The following is a 21713-nucleotide window of genomic DNA, read 5'->3' as shown; positions in this document are numbered from 1 at the left end:
TGAGGGTTAAGTTTAGGGTGAGGGTTAGGGTTAAGTTTAGGGTGAGGATTAGGGTTAGGGTGATGGTTATGGTGAGGGTGAGCGTTAGGGTGAGGGTGAGGGTGAGGGTTAGGTTTAGGGTTAATGTTAGAGTTAGGGATAGAGTGAGGATAGTGTGAGGATTAGGGTTAGTGTGAGGTTTAGTATTAGAATTAGGATTAGGGTTAGTGAGAGGATAAGGGTTAGGGTGAGGGTTAAGCTGAGTGTGAGGTATAGGGTTAGCATTAGGGATAGGGTGAGCGTTAGGGTGAGGGTTAGGTTTAGGGTTAGGGTGAGTGTTAGGTTTTGGGTTAGGGCTAGGTTTATTCTTAGGGTGAGGGTGAGATTGAGGGTTAGGTTTAGGATTAGAGTAACGGTTAGGGTCAGTGTGAGTATTAGGGTGCGGATGAGCGTTCGTGTAATGGTGAGGGTTAGGATGTGGGCTTGGGTTAGGGTTAGGGTGAGGATTAGGGTTAGGGTTAGGGTTAGGGTTATGGTGAGGGTAAGGGTTAGGGTGAGGTTTAGGTTAAGGTGGGGGTTATGGTTAGCGTTAGTGTTAGGATGAGGGTTAGCGTTACGGTTAGGGTTAGGTTTAGAGTGAGGGTCAGAGTGAGGGTGTTCTTTAGTGTTAGGATTAGGATTAGTGTTAGGATGAGGGTGAGGGTGAAGGTGAGGGTTAGGGTTAGGTTTACTGTGAGGGTTAGTGTTAGGGTGAGGGCTACGTTTAGGGTGAGGCTTAGGGTTAGGCTAAGGGTTGGTGTGAAGATTAGGGTTAGGGTTAGGGATAGGGTGAGAGTCAGGGTGATGTTTAGAGTTAGGTAGAGGTTTAGGGTTAGGCTGAGGGGTAGGGTTAGGGTGATGTTTATTGTGAGGGTGAGGGTTAGGGTGAGTGAGAGTGTTAGGGTGAGGGTGAAGGTTTGGGTGAGGATGAGGGTTAGGGTGTGCTTGAGGGTTAGGGTTAGGGTGACAGTGAGTGTTAGGGTGAGGGTTAGATTTAGGGTTAGGGTTAGGGTGATGGTTAAGGTTAGGGTTAGGGTGAGAGTTAGGGTGAGGTGTAGGGATAGGGTTATGGTGAGGGTTAGGATGAGGGTGAGGGTTAGTGTTAGAGTTAGGGATAGGGTGACTTTTAGGGTGAGGGTTAGTTTTAGGGTGTGGGTGAGGTTAGGATGAGGGTAAGGCATAGGTTTAGCGTTAGGGATTGGGTTAGGGTTAAGGTTAGGCGGATGGCTAGGGTGAGGGTGAGGTTGAGGATGAGGGTTTCTGTTTTGTAAGGGTTAGGGTTATTTTTAAGGTGTGAAGTATGTTGAGATTGAGGTTTAGTATGATCTTTAGTGTTAGAGTGAGGGTTAGGGTTAGGATTTGGGTGAGGGTTATTCTTAGGGTGATGTTTAGGATGAGGTTTAGGGTTAGGGTGAGGGTTAGAGTTCAGGTGAGGGTGAGGGTTAGTGTGTCGGTGAGGGTTAGGGTTAGGTTGAGTGTTAGGGTGACGGTGATGGTTAGGGTGAGGATGAGGTTTATGGTTAGGGTTACGTTTAGCGTTAGGGTGAGGGTTGGGTTTAGGGTGAGGGTGAGGGTTAGGGTTAGGGTTAGTGTGAGCTTTAGTGTTAGGGTGAGGGTTAGGTTTAGGGTGAGGGTTTGGGTTAGGGTAAGGGATAGGGTGAGGGTTAGGGTTAGGGTTAGGGTGAGGGTCAGGGTGAGGGTTAGTGTTAGGTTGAGGGTTAGGGTTAGGGTAAGGGTTAGGGTTAGGTTTAGGGTGAGAGTTAGGGATAGGGTGATGTTTATTATAAAGTTGAGGTTTAGGGTTAGGGTGAGTGTTCGTGTGAGGGTTAGGGTGAGGGTGAGGGTGAGGGTTTGGGTGTGGTTGTGGGTTAGTGTTAGGGTGAGGGTTAGGGTGACGGTGAGGGTTAGGGTGAGGGTCATTGTTAAGTCTAGAGTTAGGGTTAGGTTGAGGTTTAGCTTTAGGGTTATGGTTAGGGTGATAGTTAGGGTGAGGTGTCGTCATAGGGTTAGGGTGAGGGTTAGGGTTAGTGTTAGGGATAGCCTTAGGGTTAGGGTTAGTGTGAGGATAAGGTTTAGGGTGAGGTTGAGGGTTAGGGTTAGCCTTAGGGTTAGAGTGAGGGTTGGGGTGAGGGTTAGCGTTAGGGCGAGGGTTAGGTTTAGGGTTAGGGTGAGGTTTAGGGTTAGGGTGATGTTTAGGGTGAAGTTGATAGTTAATGTGAGGGTGAGGGTGAGGGTTGGCGTGAGGGTCAGGGTGAGGGTGCGGTTAGGTTTAGGATTAGGGTGAAGTTGAGGCTGAGAGCTAGAATTAGGAATAGTGTTAGGGTTAGGGTTAGGCTGAGGGTGAGGGTCAGGGTGAGGGTGAAGTTTAGGTTTAAGGTTATAATTAGGGTTAGAGTGAGGATTACGGTTTTTGTGAAGGTTATGGTTAGGGTTACGATTAGGGATAGGTTGAGGGTAAGGGTTAGGGTGAGAGTTAGGGTTAGGGTTAGGATTAGGGTGAGGGTTAGGGCTTGGGTGATGTTTAGGGTGAGGTTGAGTGGTCGGGAGAGGCTGATGGTTCGGGTGAGGTTGAGAGTGAGGGTGTGGGTGAGGATTAGGGTTAGGGTGAGGATTAAGTTTAGAATTAGGTTTCTTGTGAGGGGGAGGGTTAGGGGGAGGGTTAGGGTTTTGTTGAGGTTTAGGGTTAGGGAGAGTGGTAGGGTTAGGTTTAGGGTGAGTTTTAGGGTGAGTGTGATGGTTAGGGTGATGGTGAGTGTGAGGGTTAGGGTTAGGGTTAGGGTTAGGGTGAGTTTGAGGGTGAGGGTTAGGTTTAGGATTAGGGTTAGGGTTAGGGTTAGGGAGAGTGTTAGGGTGAGGGTGAGGGTGAGGGTGAGGTTGAGAGTTAGGGTGTTGGAGAGGTTTAGGTTTAGGGTAAGGATTAGGGTTAGGGTTATAGTGAGAGTAAGGGTTAGAGTGAGGTTTAATGTGAGGATGAGGGTAAGGTTAGTGTTAGGGTTAGGGTGAAGGTTAGGTGAGGTTTAGGGTTTGGTTTAGGGTTAAGTTGCGGGTGAGTTATAGGGTGAGGGTTAGGGTAAAGGTGAGGAATAGGGATAGGGTTAAGGTTAAGGTGAGGGTGAGGATCAAGTTTAGGATTAGTGTTAGGATTAGGGTTAGGCTGAGCCTGATATGGAGGATTAGACTGTGAGTTAGGTTTAGGGTGAGGGATAGGGTTAGGGCAGGGTGAGGGTGAGTGTTAGGATTAGGATTAGGGTTAGGTTGAGGGTTAGGGTTAGGGTTAGTGTAAGGGTTAGTGTTAGGGTTAGGGTTAGGGTTAGGGTGAGAGTTAGGGTTAGGTTTAGGGTTAGCATAAGGTTTAGGCTGAGGGTTAGGTTTAGGGTTAGTGTGAGGGTTAGTTTTAGGGTTAGGCTAAGGGTTAGGGTGATTGTAAAGTCAGGGTGTGGGTTAGGGTTTGGGTATGTGTTAGGGTGAGGTTTAGGTTGAGGGTGAGGGTTAGGGTTAGGGTGAGGGTAAGGATTAGGGTGAGGGTTAGGGTGAGGTTGAGGGTTAGGGTTAGCATTAGGGTTAGGGTGAGGGTGAGGTTTAGGGTGAAGGTTTTGGTTATGGTTAAGGATAGGTTGAAGATTAGGATTAGGGTTAGGTTTAGGGTGAGGGTTATGTCGAGGGGTAGGTTTAGAGTTAGTTTGAGGGTTAGGGTTAGTGTGAGGGTTAGGGTTAGGGTTAAGGTGACGGTAAGGTTTAGGGTAAGGGTTATGGTGAGTGTGAGTTTTAGGGTTAGCATTAGGTTTAGTGTTAGTGTTAGGATGAGGGTTAGGGTTAGGATTAGTTTTATGGGGAGGGATAAGGGGAGGGTTAGGGTTAAGGCAGGGGTGAGGGTTAGAATTAGGGTGAGGGCTAGTGTGAGGTTGAGGTTTAGGGTGAGGTGAGGGTGAGAGTGAGGTTTTCGGTTATGTAAGGGTTAGGGTTAAGGTTAGGGTGATGATTAGGGTGAGGATGTGTGTTAGGTTTAGGTTTAGGTTGAGGGTGAGGGTGAGGGTTAGGGTTAGGGATAGTGTGAGGGTTAGGGTTAGGGTTAGGGTGATTTTTTGTGTGAGGGTGAGGGTTAGGGTGAGGTTCAGTGTTCGGGTGAGAGTTAGGTTTAGGGTTAGATTGAGGGTTAGGATTAGGAATAGGGTTAGGATTAGCGATAGGCTGAGGGTTAGGGTTAGGGTTAGTGTGACAGGTAGGGTTAGGGTTAGTGTTAGGGTTATGGTGACGGTTAGGTTTAGGGTTAGGATAAGGGTTAGGCTGAGGATGAGGATTAGGGTTAGTGTGAGTGTTAGGTTTAGGGTTAGGGTTTGGATTAGGTTGAGGGTAAATTTAGGGTGAGGGTTAGGATGAGGGTGAGGTTTAGGGTTACGGTGAGGATTATTGTGAGGGTTAGGTTTAGGGTAATGGTTAGGATTACGGTGAAGTTTAGGATGAGGGTTAGGTTTAGGGTTAGGGTGAGTGTGAGGGTTAGGGTGAGGGTGAGGGTGAAGTTTAGTGATAGGATCAAGGTTAAGTTTAGGGTTAGGGTGAGGATGAGGGTGAGGGTGAGGGATAGGGTTATGGTAAGAGTGAGGGCTAGGTTTAGGGTGATGGTTAGGGTTAGGGTAAGGGTTACGGTGAGGGTTAGGGTTAGGGTGAGGTTCAAGGTGAGAGTTAGGTTTAGGGTGAGTGTTAGGATTTGGGTGAGGGTTAGGTTTAGTGTGAGGTTTAGGGTTAGCGTTAGGTTGAGGGTTAGGGTTACGGTGATGTGTATTGTGAAGGTGAGGTTTAGGGTTAGGGTGATTTTTCGGGTGAGGGTGAGGGTTAGGATGAGTGTGAGGTTAAGGGTTAGATTTAGGGTTAGTGTGAGTGGTATGGTGAGCGTTAGGTTTAGGATTACGGTTAGGGTTAGTATTAGGTTTAGAGTGAGAGTAAGGTTTAGGGTGAGGGTGAGGGTGAGAGTGACGGTTAGGGTGTGGGTGAAGCTTAGGGTTAGTGTGAGGGTTAGGTTTAGGGTTAGGGTTATGTTTAGTGTTAGGGTTATGTTTAGGGTGAGGGTAAGGGTTAGGGTTAGGGTGATTGTGAGGGTGAGGGTTATGATAAGGGTGAGGGTGAGTATAAGATTTAGGGTGAGGGTTAGGGTGAGGGTGAGTGTTAGGTTTATTGTTAGGGTTTGGATTAGGGTGAGGGAGAATGAGAGGGTTAGGTTTAGGTTGGGGGTTATGGTTAGGTTTACGTTTAGGTTGAGGGTGAGGGTAATGGTTAGGGTGAGGGTTATGGTGAGGGTGAGGGTAGGGTTAGTGTTAGGGTTAGGATTAGGGTGAGGGTTAGGGTTAGTGTTAAGGTTAGTATTACAGTGAGGGTGAGGGTGAGGTTTAGGGTTAGGGTTAGGGTCAGGGTGAAGGTAAGGGTTAGGGTGAAGGTTTGCGTGATGTTTAGGGTTAGGGTTATGGTTATGGTTATGGTTTAGGCTGTGCGGGAGGGGGAAGGCGAGGTTGAGGGTAAGTGTCAGGTTTAGGGTTAGGTTGAGGGCTAGGGTGAGGGTTAGTGTGAGGGTGAGGGTGAGGGTTTCATTTACCTTAGGGTTAGGGTTAGGGTTAGGGTGAAGATTAGGTTGAGGGCGAGGGTTAAGCTGAGGTTAGGGTTAGGGTGAGGGTTAGGCTTAGTCTTAGTGTGGGTGTTAGGGTTATGGTGAGGTTTAGGGTGAGGGTGAGCGTTCGGTGAGGGTGAGGGTGACGGTGAGGTTTAGTGTTAGGGTTAGGTTTAGGGTGAAGTTGCATGTGAGGGTTAGGATTAGGAATAGGGTTAGGGTTAGGGTTAGCCTGAGGGTAAGGGTCAGGGTAAGGTTGAAAGTTAGGGTTAGGGTAAGTTTTAGGGTGAGGGTGAGGGTGAGGGTGAGGGTGATGGTTAGGGTTAGGGTAAATGTGAGGTCTATGTTTAGGATGAGGCTTAGGTTTAGGGTAAGTGTTAGGGTGATGGTTAGGGTTAGGATTAGGTTTAGGGTGAGGGTCAAGTTGAGAGTTAGGGTTAGGTTAAGTGTTAGAGTTAGGGTGACGGTTAGGTTTAGCGTTAGGTTGAGGGTTAGGATTAGGGTGATGCTTATTGTGAGGGTGAGGTTTAGGTTTAGGGTGATTTTTCGGATGAGGGTGAGGGTTAGGATGAGGGTGAGGGTTAATCTTAGGGTTAGGTTTAGGGTGAGGGTAAGGTTAAGGGTGATGGTGAGGGTGAGAGTGACGTTTAGGGTGTGGATGAAGCTTAGGTTTACTGTGAGGGTTATGTTTAGGGTTAGGGTTAGGGTTAAGGTGATTGTGAGGGTGAGGATTACGGTAAGGATGAAGGTGAGTGTAAGAGTTAGGGTGAGGGTTAGGGTGAGGGTGAGGGTTAGGGTTATTGTTAGGGTTTGGATTAGGTTTAGGGTGAGGGAGAGGTTTAGGTTTAGGGTGAGGGTTAGGGTTAGGGTGAGGGTTATGGTTATGGTTATGGTTAGGGTTAGGTTTAGGTTGAGGGTGAGGGCAAGTGTTAGGGTGAGGGTGAGGGTTAGGGTTAATGTTAGGGTTAGGATTAGGGTGAGGGTTAGGGATAGTGTTAGGTTTAGTATTAGGGTGAGGGTGAGGGTGAGGTTTAGTGTTAGGGTTAGGGTCAAGGTGAAGGTAAGGGTTAGGGTGAACGATTGGGTGATGGTGAGGGTTAGGGTTAGGGTTATGGTAAGGGTTAGGTTTAAGCTGAGGGGGTTTGGGTGGGTGACGTTGAGGGTAAGTGTTAGGTTAGGCTTAGGTTGAGGGCTAGGGTGAGGGTGAGGGTTTCATTTACCTTAGGGTTAGGGTTAGGGCAAAGATTAGGTTGAGGGTGAGGGTAAAGCTGAGGTTAGGTTTAGGGGGAGTGTTCGGCTTAGGCTTGGGGTGAGGGTTAGGTTTAGGGTGATGTTTAGGGTGAGGGTGCGTGTGAGGGTTAGGATTAGTAATAGGGTTAGGGTTAGGGTTAGGCTGAGGGTAAGGGTCAGGGAGAGGGTGAAGTTTAGGGTTAGGGTTAGGGTTAGGGTGAGGGTGAGGGTTACGGTTAGTGTGACGATTATGATTAGTGTTTGGTTTAGGGTTAGGGTGAGGGTAAGGGGTAGGGTGAGGTTAAGTGTAAGGGTGAGGGTTAGGGTTAGGGATAGGTTTACGCTGAGGGCTAGGGTGAGTGTGAGGGTTAGTGTGAGGGTTAGGGTGAGGGATTCTTTTAGCTAAGGGTTATGGTTAAGGTGAGGATTAGCGTGAGGTTGAGATTTAGGTTGAGGTTTACGGTTAGGGTGAGGGTTAGGGTTAGGTTTAGGGTATGGGTTAGGGTTTGGGTGAAAGTTTAGGGTGAGGTTGAGGTTTAGGTTGAGGATGAGTGTTGGGGGAAAGGTGAGGGTTCGTTTGAGGGAGAGGGTTAGTGTGTAGGTTAGGATTAGGTATCGGGTGAGGGTTAGTGTTAGCGTTAGGGTTAGTGGGAGAGTGACGGTTAGGGATAGGGTTAACATTAGGTTGAGGGTTAGGGTTAGGGTGAGGGTTAGAGTGAGGGTGAGGGTTATTGTGAGGGTGAGGGTTAGGGTTAGGGTTAGGGTTAGGGTAAGTTTGAGGGTGATGGTTAGGTTTAGTATTAGGGTTAGTGTTAGGATTAGGTTGAGTGTTAGGTTGAGGGTGAGGGTTCGGGTGAGAGTGAGGGTTAGGATGTGGGTGACTATTAGGGTTAGAGTTAGAATTAGGGGTAGGGTTAGGGTTAGGGTTATGGTGAAGGTAAGGGTTAGGGTGAGGTATAGTGTGAGGATGAGTTTTATGGTTAGTTTTAGAGTTAGGGTGAGGGTTAGGTTTAGGTTTAGGGTTAGGTTGAGGTTGAGGTATAGGGTGAGGGTTAGCGTTATGGTGAGGGTTAGGGATAGGTTTAGGGTGAGGGTGAGGGTGAGTGTTAGGATTAGGTTAAGGATTACGGTTAGGCTGAGGGTTAGGGTAATGGTAAGGTTGAGGGTTAGGGTTAGGGTGAGGGTTAGGTTTAGGGTTAGGGATAGGGTGAGGGTGAGGGTCAGGGTTAGGATTAGGGTTAGGGTTAGGGTGAGGGTTAGGCTGAGGGTTAGGGTTAGGGTTAGTGTGAGGGTTAGGCTTAGTTTTACCGTTAGGATAAGAGTTAGGCTGAGGGTTAGGGTTAGGGTTAGTGTGAGTGTTAGGTTTAGGGTTTGGGTTAGGTTGAGGGTAAAGTTTAGGGTGAGGGTTAGGGTTATGTTTAGGGTTACTGTGAGGGTTAGGGTGAGGGTTAGGTTTAGGGTTAGGCTTAGGGTGATGGTTAGGGTGTAGTAAAGAGTTAGGGTCAGGGTTAGGATGAGGGTGAGTTTTAGGTTTTGGGTGAGCATAAGGGTTAGGGTGAGGGTTAGTGTGAGGGTGAGGGTTAGGGTTAGCATGAGGGTTAGGGTGAGGGGTTGGGTGAGGGTTATTGTAAAGGTTAGGTTTAGGGTGAGGATTAGGGTTACGGTTATGTTTTGGGCCAGGGTTAGGCTGAGGGGTAGGGTTAGGGTTAGGGTGAGCGTTAGGGTGAGGATGAGGTTTAGGTTTATCATTAGGTTTACCTTTAGGGTTAGGATAAATGTTAGGTTTAGGGTGAGGGTGAGGGTTAGGGTTAGGGTTAGTTTGAGGGTTAGTGTTAGGGTGAGGGTTAGGTTTAGGGTTAGGGTTAGGTAAGGGTTAGGGTTAGGGTTAGGGTGAGAGTTAGGGTTAGGTTGATGTTTCTTATAAGGTTGATGGTTAGGGTGAGGGTGAGTGTTCGTGTGAGTGTTAGGGTGAGGGTGAGGGTGAGGGTTTGGGTGTGGTTGAGAGTTAGTGTTAGGGTGAGGGTTAGGGTGACGGTGAGGGTTAGGGTGAGTGTGAGGGTTAAGTCTAGAGTTAGGGTTAGGTTGAGGTTTAGGGTTTGGGTTATCGTTAGTTTGAGAGTTAGTATGAGGTGTCGGGATAGGGTTAGGGTGAGGGTAAGGGTTAGTGTTAGGGATAGGCTTAGGGTTAGGTTTATTGTGAGGATAAGGTTAAGGGTGAGGTTTAGGGTGAGGGTGAGGGTTAGGGTTAGCGTTAGGGTTAGAGTGGGTTAGGGTGAGGGTTAGCGTTAGGGTGAGGGTTAGGGTCAGGGTTAGGGTGAGGTTTAGGGCTAGGCTGATGTTTAGGGTGAGGTTGATGGTTAATGTGAGGGTGAGGGTGAGGGATAGGGTGAGGGTGAGGGTGAGGGTGAGGGTTAGGGTGATGTTTAGGGTGAGGGTGAGGCTGACAGTTAGAATTAGGAATAGTGTTAGAGTTAGGGTTAGGCTGAGGGTGAGGGTCAGGGTGAGTTTGAAGTTTAGGGTTAGGGTTAGAATTAGGGTTAGAGTGAGGGTTACAGTTAGTGTGAGGGTTATGGTTAGGGTTATGATTAGGGATAGGGTGTGGGTAAGTGTTACGGTGAGGGTTAGGGTGCGGGTTAGGGATAGGGTTAGGATTAGTGTGAGGGTTAGTGTTTGGGTGATGTTTAAGGTGAGGTTGAGGGGTAGGGAGCGCATGCTGGTTCGGGTGTGTGTGAGGGTGAGCGTGTGGGTGAGGATTAGGTTTAGGGTGAGGGTTAGCGTTAGGTTTAGGTTTCTTGTGAGGGTGAGGGTTAGGGGTAGGGTTAGGGTTATGTTGTGTGTTAGGGTTAGGGAGAGGGGTAGGTTTAGGGTTAGGGTGAGTTTTAGCGTGAGTGTGACGTTTAGGGTGATGGAGAGGGTGAGGGTTAGTGTTATGGTTATTGTTATGCTTAGGGTTAGGGTGAGGATTAGGTTCAGGATTAGGGTTAGGGTTAGGTTTAGGGAGAGTGTTAGGGTGAGGGTGAGGGTGAGGGTGAGGTTGAGGGTTAGAGTGTGGGAGAGGGTTAGGTTTAGGGTAAGGATTAGGGTTAGGATTAGTGTTAGGGTTATGGTGAGAATAAGGGTTAGGGTGAGTTTTAGTGTGAGGATGAGGGTACGTTTAGTGTTAGGGTTAGGGTGAGGTTTAGGGTGAGGATTAGGGTAGAGTGAGGTTTATGTTCAGGGATAGGGTTAGGGTGAGTCTTAGCGTTAGGGTTATGTTTAGTATGAGCGTGAGGGTTACTGTTAAGTTTCGGGTTAGGGAAAGGGTTAGGGTTATGTTTAGGGTTAGTGTGAGGGTTACGTTGAGAGGTATTGTTAAGGTTAAGGTGAGGGTTATAGTTAGTGTGAGGGTTAGCGTTAGGGTCAGTGTTAGTGTGAGGATAAGGGTTAGCGTGAGGTTTAGGATGAGTGTCGAGGATTAGGATTATCATTAGGGTTAGGGTGAGGTTAGGGTGAGTGTTAGGGTTAGGGTTAGGTTTAGGGTGAGGGTGAGGTTTAAGGTTAGGGTGATGTTTAGGGTGAGGGTGAGGGTTAGGGTGAGGATGAGGGTGAGGGTTAGGTTGAGGGTGAGGGTGAGGGTGAGGGTTATAGTTAGTGTTAGGGTTAGGGAGAGCGTGAGGTTTAGGATTAGCGTGAGGGTTAGGTTTACTGTGAGGGTTAGGGTTCTTTTTCGGGTTAGGGTAAGGGTGAGGGTTATTGTTAGGATTAGGATGAGGGAAAGGTTTAGGGTGAGTGTTAGGGTGAGGGTTAGGCTTAGCGTTAGGCTTAGGGTGAGGGTGAGAGTGAGGGTTAGGGTTAAGTTTAGGGTTAGGGTGAGGGTGAGTGTTAGGGTTATGGTTAGGGTGAGATTTAGGGTAAGGGTTAGGGTTATTGTTAGGATTATGGTTACGAGGAGGGCTAGGGTGAAGGTGAGGGTTAGGGTTAGGGTTAGGATGAGGTTTAGGGTTAGGTGAGGGTTAGGGATAGGTTTAGGTTGACGGTTAAGTTTAGTGTGATGTTTAGGTTGAGGGTTAGTTTTAGGGTGAGGGTTCGGGTTCAGGTTAAGCTTAGGTTGAGGGTGAGTGTGAGGTTTTGGTTTAGGATTAGGGTTAGGTTTAGGCTTAGATTTGGTGTGAGGGTTAGGTTTAGTGTGAGGGTTAGAGTTAGGGTTAGGGTGAGGGTAAGTATTAGGGTGAGGGTTGGGGTGAGAGTGAGGGTTAGGATTAGCATGAGTGTTAGTATGAGGGTTAGGGTGAAGGTTAGGGTTATAGTTAGGTTTAGGATGAGGGTGAGGGTTATGGTTAGGGTTAGGATGAGGGTTAGGGTTAAGGTGATGTTTAAGGTGAGGGTGAAAGTTAGGGTTTGGGTTAGAGTGAGTGTGAACGTGAGGGTTCGGGTTCAGGTTAGGGTTAGGGTAAGGGTGAAGTTGAGGGTTAGGGTTATTTTTAGTGTTAGGGTTAGTTTGAGGGTGAGGGTTCTTGTGAGGGTGATGGTTAGGGTGAGAGTTAGGGTGTCTGTTAGGGTTAGGGTAAGTGTGATGGATCGGGATAGGGGTAACATTAGCGTGAGGGTTAGTGTTAGAGTTAGGATTAGGGTGAGGGTTAGGGTGAAGGATGGGGATAGGGTTAATGTTATGGTTAGAGGATTAGGATTAGCATTAGGGTTAGGGTGAGGGTTAGCGTTAGGGTAAAGTTTAGGTTTAGGGTGAGAGGTAGGGTTAGGTTTAGGATGAATGTTAGGCTTAGTGTGAGGGTTAGGGTTAGGGTAGGGTTAGGGTTAGTGTGAGTTTAAGGGTTAGGGTGAGGGTTAGGGTTAGAGTGAGGGTTAGGGTTAGCGTGAGGGTTAGGGTGAAGGTTAGGGTGGGGGTAAGGGTGAGGTTTAGGGTTAGGGTTAAGTTTAGGGTTAGGCTGATGATTAGGGTGAGCATAAGGTTTAGGGTGAGGGTTAGGGTGTGGGTGAGGGATAGTTTTATGGTCAGGGTAAGTGTTAGGGCGAGGTTTAGGGTGAGGTTGAGGGTTAGGGTTAGCATTATAGTTAGGGTGAGGGTGACGGTTAGGGTGAGGATTAGGGTTAGTGTAAGGGTTAGGGTGAGGGTTAGGCTGAGGTGTAGGGGTAGGGTTAGGGTTAGTGTGAGAGTTAGGGTGAGGATTATGGTTAGGGTTAGGGTTAGGATGAGGATGTGGGTGAGGGTGAGGTTAAGTGTGAGGTGATAGTTTGGGTGAGGGTTAGGGTTAGGGTTAGGCTTAGGGTGAAGGTTCGGGTGAGGGTTAGGGTGTGGAATGGATTTAGGGTTAGAATTAGGGTTAGGGTTAGGGTTATGGTTAGGTTGAGTGTTAGGGTTATGGTTGGGGTTAGGGTGATGGTGAGGTTTACGGATAGCATTAGGGTTAGTGTTAGGGTTAGGGTGAATATTACGGTTGATGTTAGATTGAGGGTGAGGGAGAGGGATAGGGTTAGGTTTAGGGTTAGCGTTAGGGTTAGGCTGAGGTTGAGGGTGAGGGTGAGGATGACGGTTAGGGTAAGGTTTAGGTTTAGAGTGAAGGCTAGGGTCAGTGTGAGGGGAAGGGTGAGGGTGAGGGTTTTGGTTAGGAAAGGATTATGGTTAGGGTTAGGGTGAGGATGAGGGTGAGGGTGATTTTTAAGGTGATGGTTTTGGTGAGGGTTAGAGTTAGGGTTAGGCTTAGGGTGAAGGTTCGGGTGAGGGTTAGGTATAGGGTGAGGATTACTGTTAGGGCTATATTAGGTTGAGGGTTAGGCAGTGGGGTAGGTTTAGGGTTAGGGTTAGGGTGAGGGTTAGTGTGAGGCTTAGGGTTAGGGTTAGGATTAGGGTGTGGGTGAAGGTGAGGGTAAGGGTTAGGATGAGATTTAGGGTGAGGTTGAGGTTTAAGGTTAGCATTCGGATTAGGGTTAGGGTGAGGGTTAGGGTTAGGGTTAGGCTTAGAGTGAGGGTGAGGGTTAGTGTTAGCATTAGGGTTAGGATAAGGTATAGTGTAAGGGTTAAGGTTAGGGTTAGGATTAGGGTTATGGTTAGGGTTAGGCTGAGGGTGGGGGTGAGGGTGAGGGTGAGGGTTAGGGTTAGGGTTAGGTTTAGAGTGAGGGCTTGAGTGAGGGTGGGGGTTAGGATGAGGGCATGGGTGAGGGTGAGGGTTTCGGTTAGGAAAGGCTTACTGTTAGGGTTAGGGTGAGGATTAGAGTGAGCGTGAGCTATAAGGTGAGGATTCGGGTTAGGGTGAGCATTAGGGTTAGGGTTAGGGTTAGGGTTATTGTTAGATTGATGTTTAGGGTGAGGGTTAGGTTTAGGATGAAGGTGAGGCTGAGGGTGAGGGTTAGGGTTAGGGTTAGGGTTAGGTTTAGGGTGAGGGTGAGGGTGAGGGTGAGGGTTAATGTGAGATTTAGGGTTAGGGTTAGGGTTAGTGTGAGTATAAGGTTTAGGGTGGCAGTTATTGTGATAGTGCGGTTAAGGGTTAGCGTTAGGGTTAGAGTGGGAGTTAACCTTAGGGTTTGGTTTAGGGTTAGGATAAGGGTTAGCCTGAGGTTTAAGGTTAGGGTTAGTGTGAGTGTTAGGTTTAGAGTTAGGATTTGGGTTACATTGAGGGTAAAGTTTAGGGTGAGGCCTAGGGTGAGGGTGAGGGTTACGCTTAAGGTAATGGTTAGGATTAGGGTGAAGTTTAGGTTGAGGGTTAGGTTTAGGGTTAGTTTAGGGTGAGGGTTAGGGTGTGGGTAAGTGTTAGGGTGAGGGTGAGGGTGAGGGTGAGGGTTAGGTTTAGTATTAGGGTTAGGGTGAGAGTGAGGGTTATGGTGAGGGTTAAGGTTAAGGTTAGGGATAGGGTGAGGATTAGGGTTTGGGTTTGGTTTAGGGTGAGGGTTAGGCTGAGGGTTAGGGTTGGGGTTAGGGTGAGGCTTAGGTTTAGTGTGAGGTTTAGGGTTAGCGTTAGGTTGAAGGTTAGGTTTAGTGTGAGGGTTAGGGTTAGGGTTAGGGTGAGGGTGAGGTTTTGTGTTAGCATTAGGTTTAGGGTTAGGGTTAGGATGAGGGTTAGGGTTAGGGTGAGGGTGAGGGTGAGGGTGAGGGTGAGTGTTAGGGTTAAGTTTAGTGTGAGGGTTAGTGTTAGGGTGAGGGTTAGGTTTAGAATAAGGGTGAGGGTGATGGTTATGGTTATGGTTATGGTTAGGGTTAGGGTGAGGGTAAGGTTTAGGGTGAGGGTGAGGTTTAGTGTTAGCATTAGGTTTACGGTAAGGGTTAGGATGAGGGTTAGGTTTAGGGGGAGGGGGAGGTTGAGGGTGAGGGTAAGTGATAGGGTTAAGTTTAGTGTGAGTGTTTGTGTTAGGGTGAGGGTTAGGTTTCGGGTGAGGGTTAGGTTTAGAATAAGGGTTAGAGTGAGGGTTATGGTTATGGTTATGGTTAGGGAACCCAAAACCTCACCCTCACACTAACCCTCACCCTAATCATTACCCTAATCCTAACTTTCACCCTAAACCTAATCCTAACCCTTACCCTCACTATAACCCTAAACCAAACCCAAACTTAATCCTCACCGTAACCCTAACCCTCGCCCACACCCTAACCCTCATCATCACCCGAAACCTCATCCTCACCCTAACACTCACACTAAGTCTAAATCTAACCCTTATCATAAACCTAACTCACACACTCACCCTAAGCCTAACACTAACCCTAACCCTAAACCTAACCCTCACCCTCACCCTAAACCTAACCCTCAAACTCAGCCTAAACCTAACCCTCACCCTAACCCTACACATCACCCTCACCCTAACCCTCACCATAACCCTTATCCTCACACTAACCGTAACCATAACCCTAACCCTCACACTAACCCTAATCCTCACCCTATCCCTAACCCTAACCCTAACCCTCACCATATCCCTCACTCTCACCATAACTCTAATGCTAAAACTAACTCTCACCATCACCCTAACCCTCAACCTATCCCTTAACCTCATCCTAAGGCTAACACTCACCCTCACCCTAAATCTCACCCTAAAACTTATACTCACTCTATCCCACAAACTAACCCTAAACCTAACCCTAATGATCACCCTAACCCTCACCCTCACCCTAACCCTAAACCTAACCCTAACCCTGATCCTAACCCTAATCCTCACACTCACCCTAACCCTCAACCTAACCCTTACCCTCACACTAACCCTCTCCCTAACCCTAACCCTAACCCTAACTCTTAGCAGAACACTCACCCTCACCCTAACACTCACACTCACACTAAACATCACCCTAAAAATAACACTCACCCTAAACCTAACCCTAACCCTCGCCCTAACCCTAACCCTCACCGTAACCCTAACACTCACACTAACACTAACCCTAACCCTCAACATCCCCCTCAACCTCACCCTAAACTAACCATAACCCTCATCCTAACACTCACCCTCACCCTCACCCTAACCCTAACGCTAAACCTAAGCCACACCCTCACCCTAATCCTCACCCTAACCCTAACCCTAAACTTTACCTAACCAAAAACCTCACCCTCAACCTCACCCTAACCCTCACGCTCACCCTAGCCCACACCGTAACACTAACCCTCAACCTAACCCTAACCCTAACCCTCACCCTCACCCTAACCCTAACCCTAAACCTAACCCTAACACTCATCCTAACCCTAACCCTAAACCTAATGCTAACCCTAAAACTCACACTCACCCTAACCCTCACCATAACCCTTACTGTCACTCTAACCCTAACCCTAACCCTCACACTAAACCTAACCCTCACATAACCCTAAACCTACCCCTCAGCCTAACCCTCACCCTAAACCTAACCATAACCCAAGTCCTCATCCTATCCTTAACCTTAACCCAAACTCTCACCCTCACCGTAATCCTCACCCTTATCCTTACCCTCACCCAAACCCTAACCCTCACCCTCAACCTAACCCTCACCGTAACACTTTCCCACACCCTAACACTCACCCTAACACGAACCATAAACCAAAACTTCACCCTAACCCTCAACCTAACCCTAACCATCACCCTCATCATAATATTCACCCTAAACTTTACCCTCACCCTAACACTTACCCTAACCTTAAGCCTAACCCTCAGACTAACCCTAACCTCAACCCTAACCCTCAGCCTAACCCTTATCCTAACGCTAAACCTAAACCTAACCCTCACCCTAAACCTAACCCTAACCCTAACCCTAACCCTCACACCAACCATAACCTTAACACTCATTACCCTCACCCTCACCCTTACCCTCATTTTAACCCTAACCCTCACCCTCACCCTCCACGTCACCCTCAGCCTAACCCTAATCCTAACCCAAATCCTAACCCTGATCGTAACCCTCACCCTCACCCTCACACTAAATCTAACCCTAAACCTAACCCTAACACTCACCCTCACCCTAACCCTAACCCTAACCCTCAGCCGAACCCGAACCCAAACCCAAACCCTAACACTCACCCTAACCCTAACATTATCCCTACTCCTAAACCTAACCCTCACCTTAAAACTCACCCTAACTCTAACTCTAAACCTAACCCTAACCCTCACACTCACCCTCACCCTAATCCTCACACTCACCCTAAACCTCACCCTAACCCTACCCCTCTCCGTAATTCTCACCCTAAACCTAACCCTAACCCTAACCCTTATTCTAAACCTAAACCTAAATCTCACACTAAGCCTAACCATAGCCCTCAGCCTTACCCTTATCCTAATCCTAAACCTAACCATAACCCTCACCCTAACCCGAAACCGAACCCTCAAACTAATCCTAACCCTAACCCTAAAACTAATGCTAACCCTAAATCTCACCATCAGCCTAACCCTCAGCCTAACCCTAACCCTCACCCTTACCCATTCCCTCACCCTCACCGTAACACTCACCCTCACCCTAACCCTCACCCTAAAACTTACCCACACCCTAAACCGCACCCTAACACTAACCCTAAACCGAAACCTCACCCTAAACCTCACCATAACCCTAAACATAACCCTAAACCTAACCCTCACCCTAACCCTCAACATAACCCTCACTCTAACCCTAACCCTCACCCTCACCCTAACCGTCACCCTAAACTTTACCCTCATCCTAAACCTTATCCTAACCCTAAACCTAAATCTCACACTAACCCTAACTCTAACCCTCAGCCTAACCCTTATCCTAAGCCTAAACCTCACCCTAACCCTTACCCTCACCATAACCCTAACACTAACACTAACCCTAATAATCACCCTAACCATAACTTTCACAGACAACCTAACCCTCACCCTCACCCTCACACTCACCCTCACCCTAACAATCTCCCTAACCATAACTCTAACACTAACCCTAACCTTCACCCTCACCCTGACCCTCAACTTTAGCCTAACCCTAAAACTAACCCTAGTCCTAATCCTAACCCGCACACTCACCCTCACCCTAAACCTAACCCTAAACCTCACCCTGACCCTCAACCTCAGCCTAAACCTCACCCTCACCCTAACCCAACCCTCAACCTAAACCTAAACTCAGCTTAACCCTCACCATCACCCTAATCCTCACCCTAACCCTAACCCTTACCTAACTGAAACCCTCACCCTGACACTCAACCTCACCCTAACCCTCACCTAAATCTAACCCTAACTCTAACCCTAACCTTCAACCAGACCCTCACTCTAACCCTAATGCTAACCCTATCGCTAAGTTTCACCCTCACCCTAACCTTAAACCTAAACCTAACAATAACCCTAACCCTAACCCCAACCCTAACCTTAACCCTAAAACTCACCCTAACCCTAACCCTCATCCTCACCCTTACGCTCATTCTAACACTACCCCTCCCGTGACCCTCACCATCACAGTAACCCTCACACTAAACCTAACCTTCACCCTAACCCTAACCCTAACCTTCATCCTTCAATTTCATCCTCACCCTCAGCCTAACCCTAAACCTAACCCTAATCCAAACCTAACACTCACCCTCAGCTTCACCCTAACCCTAAACCTAACCCTAACCCTCAACCTAACCCTCAACCTCACTCTCACCTTAACCCTAACACTCACCCTCACCCTCACACTAACACCCAACCTCACACTAAACCGCACCCTAACTCTAACACTTACCCTAACAATTACCCTAACACTCACCCTAACGCAAAACCTTACCCAAACCCTTACCCTAACCCTAACGCTAACCCTAAACCTCACCATCACCCTAAACCTCACCGTAACCCTTATCCTCACACTAACCCTAACCCTCACCCTAAACCTATCCCGACACCTCACCCTAACTCTCACCCTAACCCTTACCCTAACCCTAACGTTCACCCTAACCCTAACTCTAAACCTAACCCTAACCCTCACCATAAACCTCACCGTCACCCTATTCCTCACCCCAACCCTAACCCTCAACCACAACCTAACCTTCACACTCACCCTAACCCTCTCCCTCACCTGAACACTCAGCCTCACCCTAACCCTCACCCTCACAATAAACATCACCCTAAACCTAACTCTCACCCTAACCCTAACCCTCACCCTAAACCTAACCCTCAACCTAAACTTAACCCTCACCCTAAACCTAACCCTCACCATAACAGTAACCGTCAAACTAACCCTAACACTAACCCTCACCCTCACCCTCACCCTAACCCTAAACCTCATCCTAACCCTAACGGTAAAACTAATGCTAACCCTAAACCTCACCCTCAACCTAACCCTTACCCTCACCCTAACCCTAACTCTAATCCTCACAGTAAACCTAACACTCAAACTAACCCTAAACCTACCCTTCAGCCTAACCCTCACGCTAAACCCACCCCTAAACCTAATCCTCACCCTATCCCTAAACTTAACCCTAACCCTCACCGTCACCCTAACCCTCATCGTAACCCTAAATCTCACCCTCACCCTAACCCTCACGCTAAGCCTTAGCCTCACCCTAAAACTAAACCTCACTCTTATCCTAACCCTCACTCTAAAAATTACCTACACCCTATCCCTCACCCTTAAAATAACCCTAAACTAATCCTTACCCTAACCCACACCCTAACCCTAAACATAACCCTAACCATCTAATCCTCACCCTAACCCTAAACCTCACCCTCATCCTAAACTTCACCCTAACCTTTACCCTCATAGTAACCCAAACCCTAACCCTAAACCTAACAGTCACACTAACCCTACCACTAACCCTCAGCCTAAACCTTATTCTAACACTAAAACTAAGCCTAACCCTCACGCTAACCCAAACCCTAACCCTAAACCTAACCCTCAAACTAGACCTAACCCTAACCCTCAGCCTAACCCTCACCCTACCCCTAACTCTAACCCTAACCCTCACCCTCACCCTAACCATAACCCTAAACCTAACCATCACCATAAACCTAACCCACACACTTACTGTCACCCTCACCCTCAGGGTAACCCTAATACTTACCGTAATCCTAACCCTCAACCTCACCTCTCCCTAACTCTAAACCTAACACTCACCCTCTCCCTCACCCTAACCCTAGCCCTAAACCTCAACATAGCGCTAACCCTCACCCTATACCTCAACCTCACCCTAAACCTAAACATAACCCTAAGCATAACCCTAACCCTCACCCTAAGCCTAACACTAACCTTAACCCTCATGCTCACACTATACATCACCCTTACCTTCACCATAACCCTAATCCTAACCCTAATTCTCACCCTAACCCTAACATTCACCCACACCCTAACCCTCACCCGAACCCGAACACGAACCCTCATCCTTACACTCAACATAACCCTAACCCTAACCCTAATCCTAAACCCAACCCTCACCATGAAACTCACCCTAACACTTACCCTAACCCTCACCCTCACCCTTACAATAACCCTCACGCTCACCCTAACCCTCACCCTAACACTAACCCTAACCCTAACCCTCAACCTAATGCTAACCCTATCCCTAACCCTCACCCTACCACAAACCCTAACCCTAACACTAACCCTCACCCTAACCCTATTACTCACACACAACCTAAACCTCTCAATCACCTGAACCCTCACCCTTCCCGGAACACTCATCCTCCCTAAACCTCACCCTCATCCTAAACATCACCCAAACCCTAACCCTTACCATCAACCCAACCCTAACCCTCAATATAACCGTAAACCTCAACCTAACACTCAGCCTCACGCTAATTCTCCCCATAGCCCTAAACCTTACTAAAATAATCCCTTACCCTAACCCTCACACTAACTCTCTCCCTCACCCTAGCCCTCATCCTAAACCTATCCCTAACCCTAACCCTCTCCCTCACCCTTAACCTCACCCTAACCCTTCCCCTCACCCTAAACCTAACCTTAACACTAATCATAATCCTCACACTAACCTTAACCCTCACCCTCACTCTAACAATAACCCTAACACTAAACTTCACCCTCATGCTGACCCCTACACTCAGCCTAACCCTAACCCTAAATGTATTCGTAATCCTAAACCTCAAACCACGCTCACCCTAAACCTAACCCTAACACTAACCCACACCCTCACCCTCACCGAACGCTCACCCTCACCCTAAACATCACCCTAAACCAAAGCTCAGCTTAACCCAAAACCTCACCCTAACCCTAACCCTAACCTTCTCCTTCACCCTAACCCTCACTGTCACCCTAAACCTCCCCCTAACCTTTACCCTAACCCTATCCCTAACAGTAACAATAACCCTCACCCTAACAATCACCCTAACCCTTACCCTAACCCTCACCCTAACCTTATGCTAACCCTAACCCTAACACTAACCCTCACCCTAACCCTCACCCTAACCCTAAGGCCTAACCCTAACCCTCACCCTCACCCTAACCCTCACACTAACCCTTTCCCTCCATCGAACCTAAACCTAACCTTCAGCCTAAACCTCATATTAAACTTAATCCTAACCCTAACTCTCACCTTACCCTTAACCCTAACCGTAATCCTAAACCTCACGTTAACGCTACCCCTCACACTCACCTTCTACCTCACCCTCAGCCTAACCCTAACACTCTTGCTAATCCAAACCGTAACTCTCACCCTCACCCTCACCCTAACTCTAAACCTAACCCTAAACAAACCCTCACCCTAACCCTAAACCTATCCCTAAACTTCACCCTAACCCTAACCCTAATCCTAAATCTAAACCTCACCCTCACCCTAACCTTAACACTAAACCTCAGCCTAACCATCATCTTAAAACTAACCCTAACCCTAACACTCACCCTAACCTTAACCCTAGCCCTAACCTTAACCCTCACCAAAACCCTAACCCTCAACCTCACCCTCAACCTCACCATCACCGTTACCCTACCCCTCACCCTCACACTCACTCTAACCCTAACCATAACCCTAAACCTAACCCTAAACCTAACCGTCAAGCTCACCATCACCTTCACCATCACCCTCAACCTAACCCTCACCCTCACCCTCAGCCTAACCCTAACCCTAACCCTCACCCTAATCTGTTTTTCATATTTAATTTAATTTTATTTGTGAACATACTGTACAGAGGGGTTACAATTACATGGGCAGGATAAGGCGTACATTTCTTACCAAGCATTGCAGCCTCCTCCTTTGGTTTACCCTTCTTACCAAACACCTAAGCCTAATCCTAAAACTAACCCTCATCTTCACCCTCACCCTAAACCTAAACCCTAACCCTAACCATAACCCTAACCCTCACATTCACCTTAACCCTCACCGTCACCCTAAAACTCAGCCAAATCCTAACTCTCACCCTTACCCTACCCCTAATCCTAACCCTAAAACACACCCAAAACATAATCCTAACCCTAACACTCACCATCACCCTCACCCTCACACTAACCCTCACCCTCACCCTCACCCTCAGCCTAAACCTAACCCTAACCCCAATCCTAACCCTA

The sequence above is a fragment of the Dipodomys merriami genome, unplaced genomic scaffold (assembly GCF_024711535.1).
Source record: "Dipodomys merriami isolate MVZ:Mamm:240054 unplaced genomic scaffold, mDipMer1.0.p SCAF_54, whole genome shotgun sequence".
NCBI lineage: Eukaryota > Metazoa > Chordata > Mammalia > Rodentia > Heteromyidae > Dipodomys > Dipodomys merriami.
Note: the sequence above shows the minus strand (reverse complement) of the source record.